Source organism: Papio anubis, chromosome 7, assembly GCF_008728515.1.
Source record: "Papio anubis isolate 15944 chromosome 7, Panubis1.0, whole genome shotgun sequence".
NCBI lineage: Eukaryota > Metazoa > Chordata > Mammalia > Primates > Cercopithecidae > Papio > Papio anubis.
In genome coordinates, this window is record NC_044982.1 from 65555566 (window position 1) to 65569027 (window position 13462).

Consider the following 13462-nt stretch of genomic DNA (forward strand, 5'->3'; position numbering starts at 1 on the left):
GGAAAGGGTAAAAAATAGAAAAAACCAATAGAAACTATACAGTTCTTATGATGAAATACAAGTTATGTGATATAGCACATAACATTTTCAGTCTTTTGCAGTTAGTAGAAGACTATCCTACTAAATGTCATAGTGAACATCTGGAAGCTTTCATTTTGACATACGAATTTCTTCTGTATTGATCAATATGCATATAAATGGTTTATTTGTCCCATCTACTTAATTCGGGGAAGCCTGTTATTTTTATTTCTAGTTGCTTCCAAATCTTCAAATCTTGGATTTGTCAAAACAACACTGTATTTCCAAAAATCTAACAGATCTATGCTTAAGGAACTTGCCAAGCTGAGAAATTAAAATAAAAAAATTAATACTTAACCAATAATTTACCCTTCAGACCATATTTTTTTGTCCCTCCCAGACCATATTAATTCATTTGGTCCCTGATGTGTGTCAGAATCAAGGCTTTATCAGAGGATTGTCTCAATGCCCAAACAATCTAGGCAAGAAAGGAAGTTTAGAGTCAGTTGCTCTAATGGTGACATGACATGCAACAATGGCACACATACAACCTGAACCTAACAATTTCATTATTTCTTTTGTTTCAGGCAAAATTTTATCCATTATTAAGCCATATATATTTTGTAAATTGCTTTAGAGTAGGTAAATTGTCTATTGTGGGAACAGAATTTAGTGATGTCTTTTGTAATATTGGGGAAAATCTCAAGCTGACATGGAAGGCAGCAATGCTTTTATGTTTAACCAAAATATAAACATAACTCTGCTCTGAAAAACATAAATATTTTCCCTGATATTAAATATAGAGTAGACATAATTAATATGCATTAAATATATACATAAATGTATACATACATTAAATAATATACATAAATATATGTTAAATATAGAGTAGAAAGAATTCTCACAGAGTACAGCGTTTGAAGTTTGATAAAAATGAATACTCTAAAATAAGAAACTTGAAGAAACTTCAATTTACTTTCCAACATTTCAAGGAAACACTCTCAGTTAAGAATATATATTGTAGCTGGCTGGAAGCTTGCCTCATTGATTGCAGTATGTTCCTGTGAGAAAAACACTCGGGTTGGTGACAGTAGTGTCAGGCTCCAAGTGGGGGCTTATGAAAACTTTCCTCCTTCCCCAAACATCATTTGAATACCAGAATAAGTATGACCTTTATGGTTACAAAGTTTGCTTTTGCAGGTGTATAGTGATGAATGGCACGTAGGTTTGCAGAGCCAGACATCTATGAAGTGTGCCAAAACTTATTATCATAGTCATTTAAAGACCTGATGTCAAGAACCTACATCACCCTGAAGCTAGATAAGAACAAAAGTGTTTAATATGATGAGAGGAATGTTCAAGTATTTATTATTCCTTTTCGTAATTTAGGTAAATTGAAAATAATTAAATTTCTCTTCATCAAGGATTTTGGGAATTCATTTTCATTGTCTATGAAAGAAGAGAATGGATAATCTTTAAGATCTACTCCTGCTATAAAATCTAAACATATGTATGACTCAGATGACTTAACGCTATTATTATGGAATTATTTTACTGTATTACAATACAGTTTTTTTTAGAGGTTCTTAAAATGAATAAAATAATTTTACCAATTTTTGGTAACACTTACTGGGTACTTATTGAATACTGTCTTCTACCTAGACACATTATTATTTATTATATTAATAAATATCCAGTAGAATATTCCCATTCTCATTTTATAGATTACGGACCTAAAACTGAGAGACATAAAAAAAAATTTTGCTACGACATTGCTATTATGTGCTGAATCTGAGCCATTGTTTGATTCCAGAATCCCTGGATATTAACTAGTATGCATACAATTCTCTTGCTAAATGAACTCTGTTGCTGTGCTTTTAAAATAATTTAATCTATTTTTGTAATTTTCTGTTTTTAACCTACTATATTGAAGATTAATGCATTTAAGTATACATACACATGTGTAGATAAACACATATACATACATATATACACACATAGTCACAGATATGCATACATATACATATGTGTCACATAGTCACACATACGTAAAACACATATGTGTGTGTCCATATATGTTGATGTTTACATACATATGTACACACATACATACATTTACAATTGTGTATAAATTCATTCATTCTATTTAGTTTAGGAAAAGTAGGTAGCTGCTTGCTTATGAGACTCTTAGGCTAAATAAACTTTATTTTTAAGCTCTAAAATGTATAATCAGAGTATGAAGTTAAAACAACCAGAACAAATGGCAACTGAGAAGACATTTGTACTTATATCTTCACAACTGTACTCCAGTGTGTGAAGTTTTAGAACTCTTTCATTTAAATAGATGTCATATTGTTATGGACAACAGAGTTCGTGGGAAATCATCTTCTAAAATAAACTTTGGAAAAGCGTTTGGTCATGGCATAAAAAGAAACGATTTGGGAAATTATGTTCACTTTCAATAGTTTAACCTCAAGATATTAAGAAGATATTATGGATTACACTGTAGTAGGATAAATGGAGTATCAGACACTTTTATATCAGTGATATTCTAAATATAGGTATGAATCATTTCTTAAATTTAGGAGCTTAACAATAATGAGATTTTTCCTGAATGTACTTTAAAATTGTATATGAAAAATAAATTTAAACTTTTGAAAACTTAATAAATCTAATGGCATTGCAAAAAGAACATAGCCTACCTTATAGAAGTTTCTTTGAAGAGACAAATTTCACTTTCTCATCTAGTTAAAAAGGGCGTTCATCACTATTTGACACACAGATACTGTTGAAATAAATGTACTTCTAAAGAACTTGATACCTAGTTCAATTTCCTCCTGACAGTAGCTTACACGTTATTTTCCTGGTAACTTTTGTGAGTCGACAGATAGCATTGTAGAAGTGCTAATTGACAGACACATTCCCCAAGCGACAGATGGTAACACCGACCCAGTTGGCAGAGTGCAGTAATGTTAACAGTAGAAATGAGAAACAAGCACATCAGGGGTCCCTGTTTTACACCCAGACACCGGTGCGTGGGTGCGCCGCGCGCGCACACACACTCACACTACATTGAACTCCATATAAAAACTTATGTAATTGAAGCCAAATATCTCCCTGAGACATAAAGTTAAAGGGCGTTAGAACATAATATTCCAGAGTGTTCCCTAAAAGAAATAGCATCTCATAATGGCCTCCAAGATACGATTTTAGGGTAATAGAAATTGTTCTGACAACAATTTCACAAAACTTACAGAAACCTTATAAACACGGTTAATGTATATGTAATTTTTTCTTTTTTTTCTTTTTTCCTTTTTTTCTTTTCTTTTCTTTTCTTTTTTTTTTTTTTTTTAAGACGGAGTTTTGCTCCGTCGCCCAGGCTGGAGTGCAGTGGCGAGATCTCGGCTCACTTCAACCTCCGCCTCCTGGGTTCACGCCATTCTCCTGCCTCAGCCACCCGAGTAGCTGCGATTACAGGCGCCCGACACCGCACCCGGATAATTTTTGTATTTTTAGTAGAGACAGGGTTTCACCGTGTTGGTCAGGCTAGTTCAGACTCTTGACTTTGTGATCCGCCCGCCTCCGCCTCCTAAAGTGCTGGGATTACAGGCGTGAGCCACCGCGCCCGGCCAATGTATATGCAACTTTTCTCTGTCATCTTAATTCACTAAAACTCTCCCAGGATAGAGAATAAAAAGTTCTGTGCACTATATGATTTTTAAATAAATGCATTATGACTAATTTAAAACCCATTTTCAGATTTTGTGAGTCTTAGTGGTATAGAAAATCAAGAGATTAAGGTTTTATATATGAAGTCAGGTTATTTACTTAAATATAGCTATCAGTATTCATAAAATGGAACCCAATTGGTGTGTTGTACATTACACTATTTTTAAGACTTCATTTTAAAATGTACAGGCTTTAATAAGTCAGCAGAAAAGTTGGAACTTGTGAAGAAGACAAGAGTCATATAGAAAGTCGGAAGAGAGGAAAAATTGTAACAGGCGACCTGTTTTAAAAATCACCCACTTTCTTTTTCTTTCTTTCCTCCCCTCCTAGCTCTTCACTCCTTCCCTCTCTAGACACTAGCCTCCAGCAATCCATGCTCACCTAATTGTGCTCTTGCTTCAGAAATTCCAGCGGCTAATCTTGAAACATACCAAGCAAGGAGCCCCTGAGGAATCTTCCGCCGGGAGAGTAGCAAACGGTTTGTCTGCCATCACCAGGCTGAAGTCAAGAAAATGCCAGTCAGATCCCCAGTCCGGCGATTACCCAAGATAGGCATCAGAACAACACACACAGCCCTGCATCCTGCACCACCCCCGCATGCTTTCCATACAGAGTTTCCTTTTAAAAATTCTACAGTAAATTTTAAAATTTAATAGTACTTTAGGATGCTAGTTCACCATGTTCTCAGTTTGCTGGCTCTCTGATTAAAGGCTGCTTTTCTTCCTAACAACCCCTACCTCTTGTGTTTGGAATTTGAGTGACCAGCAGCCAAACCTGGTTCCGGTTACAAAATGAGCGTCAAGACTTCCTCCAGTACTCACATTCAGTTCCAGAAAAATTTTAAACTCTTCTATGTCATTTTATGAACTGGACTACAGACTCAAGTTGGCTTCAATTTTATATAATGAATCCAAGAATAATTTGCATAATATGCCAACTTATTTCAAGCAGATGAATGTATTAATAACTCCTGAGGAATTTTATATTTTTGTCTTTCTTGTTTTATGAAATTATTCAATTAAGTGATGGCAGTAAACAAAAACACATATTACAAATTTCGTTTCCAAAATTCACATTCATAGTTAATGAAATGTTTCTGTGGGACTTTAAGGCAATGTAATCTCAGCAATAATATCCAATTTAAAAGCAAATTAATGTATACTTTGAGTGGCTAATGATTTCTAAGCAGGCCAGATCAACAGAATTCAGCTACTCTTTTAGTACCTAAGAAATAATTCTGGGAATTGCCTTAAAAATAATTGCTTTTACTCTTGTTTCTGTTCACATCACATTTTAAAAAAGATTTTCAATAATATAGTGGACAGAACAAAAGAACCTTAGCTTCCTTTCCAACTTGCACTAAAGTGACAGAAAAAGGATGTTTAAAGCATAAATACATAAGTACAAAAAAATCCAAGAGATATGATGGTTGTCACAAATTTTGAAATGTATAAACTAAAGGATAAGTAGAAGCTTATTGATCAGACCCAGAAAATTATTTTTAAAAAGGATTGTAATATTTATCAAATGCCAGTACAAGATGGTCAGTTACATTTAATCTCAGATAAATAAAGAATACTTCTTTTATAATAAGTATATTCAAATTTAACTGGGAGTCCTGTATCTTCTTTGGCAGCCCAAATTCTAATTACTCAATGGAGGAAGGTAGAAAGCAATATGAGAAAATATAAAACATAAAAATGCTCAGGAATATTTGACAATGGGTACCCCTAGATGTAGAATTTAGGAGGGACACAAAAAGAAATTATAGGCTGAAAGATCTTAAGAGCAATTACACACTTAGTACTCTTAGTACAACCAATGGAAGACTGCAGAATTAGCCTCTGGTGGGAGTAAAACAAAGGGCACAGAGTATTTAGAAAACTAAGACCCATTTGAAGAGAAACACCACAGTAAAAACTAGGCGTATGTTAAATGAGTTCTGAAACCACCAGCTCCCTTCCTAACTTTACTCCCGGAATACTGGCATCAAAGTTCATCCTCTCTATTTGGAGACTGAAGGTGCCTTCGTTATGAACTATGAATACATAGGAAAAATGACCTGTAGATAGTGATAGGGAAATCTAAAATGAAATAGCCTATCCATATCATCCTACATTGATGGCCAGAGGAGATAGCCATGCACACATGGACACAGACTACCAGCAGAGTCTAGTGTGGCCTTTATTTCCAAGTGGACAGTCAAGCACAGGCAGATATCTAAAGGAATTGTCTAACAAGAAATACTGAGATTAAAACATACAAATTATAGCAACTTGGAGGAATAAGAAACTGTGTAAGGGGAGGACAATTCCAAAATTTCTCCATAAGTAAAAAATATATTATGCTTATGGAAAAAGAACAAAAGTGTTCTGGTAACAATATCGGCAACAAAAGTCAATGGAACAGTACTTCAAAAGGCTTAGGAAGAAAATATTTTTCCACTTAGAATTCCATATCTAATCTAATTATGATGTTAGTATGAAAGAAAATTAAGGTTTTTCAGACATACAAGATTTTAACAGGCCGGGCGTGGTGGCTCACACATGTAATTCCAGCACTTTTGGAGGCCGAGGTGGGCAAATCACTTGAGGTCAGGAGTTCGAGACCAGCCTGGCCAACATGGTGAAACCCCATCTCTACTGAAATGAAAAAAGTAACTGGGCATGGTGGCAAGTGCCTTTAATCCCAGCTACTAGGGAGGCTGAGGCAAGAGAATAGCTTGGACTCAAGAGGCAGAGGTTGGAGTGAGTGGAGATCACACCACTGCGCTCCAAACTGGGCTATAGAGCAATACTCCGTCTCAAAAAAAAAAAAAAAAAAAAAAGAGAGAGAGAGATTTTAATGGATGTTGCCTTCAATCCCCACCCCTCTCCTTTTTCAGGAAATTACTAGAGTTGATATTCCTGTAAGATGAGGTAATAAAAGAAGAAGGAAGACTTGGAATCCAAAGGAGTCAATTCAGTCACAAGAGAAGAAAAGGAAATACTCTATATAATGGTTATGGAAAGTTTCTAAATGACAGCTATACAGCAAACCATTAGAGCAACCTCTCCATAGTAGATATGACTTTAGACTTTAGGAAGATATGACTTTAGAAAGATAAGATCAATTGATCATCATTAATACTTGATTAGTTTGAATGTATTGAGAAGAAATATACAGACAACTAGGGCATTGTACAGAAATGAATTAGTTATAAGACCAGAGAAAATAAAACTAATAAGACCAAATAATTTATTAACCCAAAGGAAAATTAAAAGTTAAAAAAAATCACAAATAATGTATTGACTATCTGTGAGCCACATTTACCTAGTTATAAAAATGAAAATACTGAATATAGATTTACCCAAAGATGTGTAGGGGTATGTGTGTGTGATCGTGTGTGTGTATTACACATAAATATGCATGAATATATATAAATATATATCATGGGAAACAGAAAACCTACATGTGTACCATGGTAAATGGACAGAGGTAGTAAAAGTTTACTAAATACTAATTTCCCAAGGTAGGTAGTTAATAACCAATGCCAGAAGCCAAAAATATAAGAAATGTCATATATATTTATTAGATATATGAATACAAACATGGAAATAAGCAACTTAAATAATTGAATTTAATCATTTTTGGTAATAGAGAAATGGTACGTGGTGCTGGGAGGAGGATGAGTTACAGAATATAGTAGACTATATACAATGCAATTTTATCTTCTAGATGTTCTGAGTTATTTTCCAACTAAGATGTCTCTTTAACCTATAACAGTTAACTACTTTAAGGTGGAGCTTTTAAGAGTATGTTTTCAGAATCTAAGTGAAAATGTCAGGTTAATTTTTTGCTAACTATATGGTCTTTAAAAATCTACTTTATGATTCTACAACCATTGTTATTATTGTGATTGTTATTTAACCTGCAAAATAGGGATAGTCCCTCTTGCATTACTATTGTAAGCAGCGAGTGAGATTATTCACTTAAAAACACTGTGTAAAGTGATTGCATAATAGATGATCAATTGATTCTGGTAAGTATTACATTTGTTATCATGGATCTGTTTGCTGGTGGATTTTTTTTCCCTCAAATGAGTTAATTAATACCTGCTACACTGCTTTTTATTAGAACATCACTTGGGGGAAATTTGTAATTCATATGATATTTTCCAAACCTAGTTAAATATATACACTTCTAAATGAGACTTTTTTTTTAAAAAAAATCACTTAATTTCAGCTGATTATGGTTAAATAAAAGTCATTTACAAACGTCTATTTAAACATCTTCAGAAAGGAATAAATCAGCCATCATTGCTAAAATCTAGGACTGCAGATTTGCAACAATCTAGGATGAGTTATGCTTAATTTTGAGTCTGGACTGAAATTGTCAATGGTTGTGCATGTTCTTCCACCAAAAACAGAAAGAAGCTGCTCTCAGATTAAACAAAATACCTTTTTTTATCTTCACTACTTTCTGATCACTTTGTTTATAAATGCAAGTGTTGTACCAATGAGAAACTTCAGTTATTCCTCTTCTGTGTGGGTACTGTCTTCAAAGGAATCCATTTTCTTTCTTTTTAACATGTGATATCACAAACTGCACATTTCTGAAAACAATTGGAGAGGAAGTGGGAGTGGAGTTTGACTGGGAATAGACAATTGCATTACAAAATGGAAAAGATTACTGAAATTTTTAAGAACAGATTATGTAAATATATTTTAACATATCAATACATGTCATAATTTGAAGCAATGCATTAATAGATAATATTAATTTCAGTATATATTGACACCTCATGTAATTTATTACTGATATAAAAGTTATGTTAATAGCCAAAAGACTGAAATTTCAGTCTGACTGGTTGTATTACTATCAGAACTTTCGTTAATGTTGCCTTGGTGTGTAATAATTAATTGCACACGATGGAACCATAAACATGGCAATAATAAATTAGTTTTTCAGGAAACAAAAAAAATGAAAATGTGTACCAACATCTTCACACTCTAAAATGTGTCATTAATGGTTAGATAATACAAATAATCATTTTTTATTGATACATGACAAAATTTTATTTTTATCACCTGATCAATGTGATAAGCATGGTTTGATGCAAAGCCAATTTTAATTAAAACTGAAAAAATAATAAATTATTTCATTAATACAAAATTAGGATGGCACAGCATTCATTAATACTTTCTCAGCATATTTTGGCATACAAAAGAAATTCAGATTGTCACACATTTCTATTGTTATGCTTTGGAATAAACAAGGATATTTTATGATTACTTTTCTCAGGGTGTTTCTTGCTGCCAGTTACATGTGCAATCCAGGAACACAGCATAAGCATGTATTATATTTTTCATGTAGGAAATGGAAGCTATTTATTAGTTCTGCTTAAGCAGTCCAATCCTTTCTGTCAAAGTGACAAAATAAAGTCCCTTGGATTCACAGTAACGAATCCTGTAACAAAAAATATCTGAAAGGGCATTAAAAACTAAGGAGAAATTGCATCTTATCTAAGTAACTCAAACAGTGACAGGGCACATAATACTGAGGAAATGGCAGAACCAATCTATTTGCCAGTGTTTCCCTTCTGTCTTGTGCTGCCTTCCATGTTGGAAATGCAAGAACAGCTGTGGGTAGAGGGCATTGTGTGCCCATAATTACGCCATTTGATAATTTTTCTGAAGTTGATTTACTTCTTCCTGGGGCATTCATTTTCAGCCTCAGACACCTATACTTATGTAAGCAGCTAAGTATGTAGAACATATCTAATCAAACTTTTGCTAGTACAAGGATTAAGTTTTGTCTTTTGAAATTTGCTCTCTGCAGAATGTAGTTCCTGCCTTAAGGAAACCAGAATGTAAACGTCAACTTTGTAGCCATCATTAAATGCAAACTCTTTCAATGCTGAATATTTTCAGTTACATGAAGAATATACAGTCAAATACTTTACCAAAAACATGTCAATTGTTTTTAATAGTCCCTTATGTGTATGCCATGAAAATCATTCATATTCTAAAGTGCCTTACATACAGAAACTCCTCATGGTAAAATAAAAGGCTATAAGGAAAATCATAAAACATTGATGAGTTTATAGTTCATTTCTTGATTTACTTTTCTGATTATGGATGCCAAGAGGCAAGTGTGGAATGATTGTAGAACAGTAAAACAGAACAACATAAACCAGTAGTTGCTCTAATGTATGGCAGAAGTATAAGCTTAAAAATAATTTCTATTTTGAGTCAAAAGGTGTTATTATGTATGTTGCCCTCTATAAAAATGTAATTTTCTGGAAATTATGTATATTCCTATGCAAAAATTTCCCAGTAGTAAGGTGTTAACATGATTTCTACTCTTGTTTAACCTTCAACTATTAAGTGTATCAAAATTTTATTGGGAGCTTGTCATACACATTATACTCTGAAAAGTAGTAGAGGACAATGTTGAGGAGGAAACTAATTTTCCACATTCAAAATGTTCCAAAGTAACATCCATACTTAGTTTTAGCACAAAGAGTGGAATATATTAGCAGAAAGACATGTACTATATGTCTCTGTTGTGTTTTCTGATGAGCAGTCTGTAACTGATTAAACTGTAGCACTTTCTGTTTTCTGTTGTTTCCATCAACCCTTCTTGAGACAGAGCTTTGCTTATTTTGGCTTGAATGTATGTTCTTGTTCCTTTTCTCTATTTAAGTGACATTTCCAGGACAAAGCTAGTTTTTCTGAGCAAAATGTGTGACTTAGAATATATGATAAACCCTTTAAACAAACCCACTTATAAGATATAATTATTGTCTTATAGTAATTTTATGTAAATATAATTTTTACTGAATGTTTTCTGCATGCAAGGCTGTAGTCTAGGTTCTAGTAGTTCAGCAAAGAATGAAACATACTCCCAGTGGGTTAGTCAGTTGATGTCACCTCTGGGCTATCTCAGAAATAGGCTGATTTTCTAGAAATTTGTGTGACCAGATTTTTTTTTTTTTTTTTTTTTTTTTCCTGAGACTGAGTCTTGCTCTGTTGCCCAGGCTGGAGTGCAGTGGCATGATCTCGGCTCACTGCAGCCTCCAGGTTCAAGCAGTTCTCATGCTTCAGCCTCCTGAGTAGCTGGGATTACGGGCATGAGCTAACACACCTGGCTAATTTTTGTATTCTTAGTAGAGATGGGGTCTGGCCATGTTGGCCAGGTTGGTCTCAAACTCCTAACGTCAGGTGATCTGCCGCCTTGGCCTCCCAAAGTGCTAGAATTACAGGCATGAGCCACCACACTCAGTCTCAGAATTTTTTATTATAGATTCATAAATTAGACTTACATATTATCTTGATACAATCATTTGGACTTCTATAACTTTAAGTAGAGTTTAGTTTTTATCAATATAAGTTTTCATACCTGATATTTATTTGCTGACTTAGCTATGGTAAAGGACTGTGATGTTTTATTTCATTCTTTTCTGATGGAATTTATGGAGCTCTTTTCAAAGTTCACTTTGGAAATGATTCACATGCAAAACTTAATGAAGCAGCATATTATTTGTCATGTTTATCTTCTTAATTATAGACAGAAATGTTCCACATAACAATTCTGAACAGTTTGTATTAATATGAATATAGCTTTTCAAAACAGTGTCTTCTGTTAGGTTATCATTCATGTGGCTTGATTTGCATTATCAACAGCTAAGAGGAATTGGAAGACAGACAAACTATGGCCAATATATCATACGCTTGATTGACGAAATTTCCACAGGCGAATCCATTTCCTGGATAGCAAATTAGTAACATGGGCAAGATGTAATTTACAACTCCTTTCAAGCAACATAGAGACAAAATGCTTAATTATTTATTAATGAACACCAAATTAATTGTCTGAAATGCTCTAGTGTGAATAAAGAGCAACAGCTTTCTCAAAAAGACACAATATCAAGTAATTAGCAATATACAAATGGTACTCCTGCAGATTCACATTTGTGCCTAATGTCTTCCAATCTTTTTGTAATAATGCTGACACTTAATGCAACATCAACTGACTTTCTTTTTTCACTGACTGAAATATATATATAGATAGATACATATAGATATATATATATTTCAATTAAGGTTAGACACAAGTTTTAATTAGATATCATTATAATGGATAAAATTTTTCCATCATTTCTGTCTAAGATAATGATGTTTATTATTGAAAAATGTCGGAACAGATTAATATGTGACTATGGAGAAAAATATTATCATATATATGGTATCACATATTTATGCAAAATATGCATAACTTCCTTGATTCAGCAAATAATAAAATGTCAGTATTAAATTAGAAAATGCTCCTTTAAGATATACCTTTTCAAAACATTCCTTTTACAGGATTAGGTTAAGTTTATCAGAGAAAATAAATAAGGAAATAATTGAAACACTTGTTCAAGTTGACAAGCTAAAAAAAATGTAGAGTAGATTAAGATCCGCAATCGTTACCAAATTTTCTTCATTCAAGCAGACAACATAGTGTCTATCTGAGAACCGTATACAGGTTTTTTAGGTTTTCCAGCCTTCACCCTTTTTGTCTGTAAAACTGAGTAGCTTGATCAGATATTTGTTCAGGCCCATCTCACAGTCTGAAAGTCTATCTTTATTCTTACCTTTTGATAAATTGTTGCTCCTTAGTGTCCACATTATCACAATGCTTGTTATTTGAAACAGGGAAGATATGATTCCTGAAATAAGGAAAAAGTATGGTGAGATATTATGTTATAATTTCAAATAAATTTTAAACGAAATATTGAAGTTGTCTACAATACCCAGAGGGAAACTTTTTGAGCAAATCGAGTTTATTCATAGTCTTGAAAAAACAATAGGGTCTAGGTAGATAAAAGAGTGGTCAATGTGAATATTACCTGATAAATTAACAGATGTGGTCAAACTAAGGATCTCAGAGAAGGAAATTACCTAGAATTATCCAAACGTGTCCTAAGCACCATTTGTAAGTGTCCTTAGAAAAGAGATGCGAAAGGAGATGAGACACACAGGTCTTGCAAAGATGGAGGCAGAAACTGAAGTGATGTGGCCACAAACCAAGAAACAACTAGGAATGCCTGGAGACATCAAAATCCAGAAGAAGTAATAAACGGATTCTCATCAAGGACCTTCTGAGGGAGTGTGGACCCCCTGAAACCTTGATTTCAGGTTTCTGAACCCAACTGTGGAAGAATAGATTTTCCCTGTTTTACTTCATTAAATTCATAAATACTTATTATGGAAGCCACAGAAAACTAATATAATGAGTAAGAGCATAATGTTATTGGGATTTTAATTGCGATAACCCATGTAGACTGCTTAAAATAACAATCATTTCTGGATGTCATTGATCATTGACTTAATACTTATGATTAAGTGTGTGTGTGTGTGTGTGTGTGTGTATATATATATATATATATATATATATTTTTTTTTTTTTTTTTGAGACGGAGGAGTTTTTCTCTTGTCACCCAGTCTGAAGCGCAATGGCGCAATCTCGGCTCACTGCAAACTCTGCCTCCCGGGTTCAACCGATTCTCCTGCCTCAGCCTCCCGAGTAGCCAGGTTTACAGGTATGCGGCACCTCACCCAGCTAATTTTGTGTTTTTAGTAGAGATGAAGTTTCTCCATGTTGGTCAGGCTGGTCTCGAACTCCCAACCTCAGGTGATCCGCCCTCCTCAGCCTCCCAGAGTGCTGGAATTACAGGCTGAATCATTGC

General features: G+C 33.8%; 1 long non-coding RNA gene across 1 annotated transcript in view; it reads right to left on the reverse strand.

Annotated features, from left to right (window-relative positions):
- Positions 1–6608: 6608 nt before the first annotated feature.
- LOC110743773 overlaps positions 6609–13462 on the reverse strand; it is a 49198-nt gene continuing 42344 nt past the window's right edge. Inside the window, exons 4-5 of the long non-coding RNA XR_002523335.2 lie at positions 11131–12442; positions 6609–8341 (exon numbers count right to left, since the gene is read on the reverse strand). This is a non-coding gene — a long non-coding RNA (uncharacterized LOC110743773). The remainder of the gene's footprint in view (positions 8342–11130; positions 12443–13462) is intronic.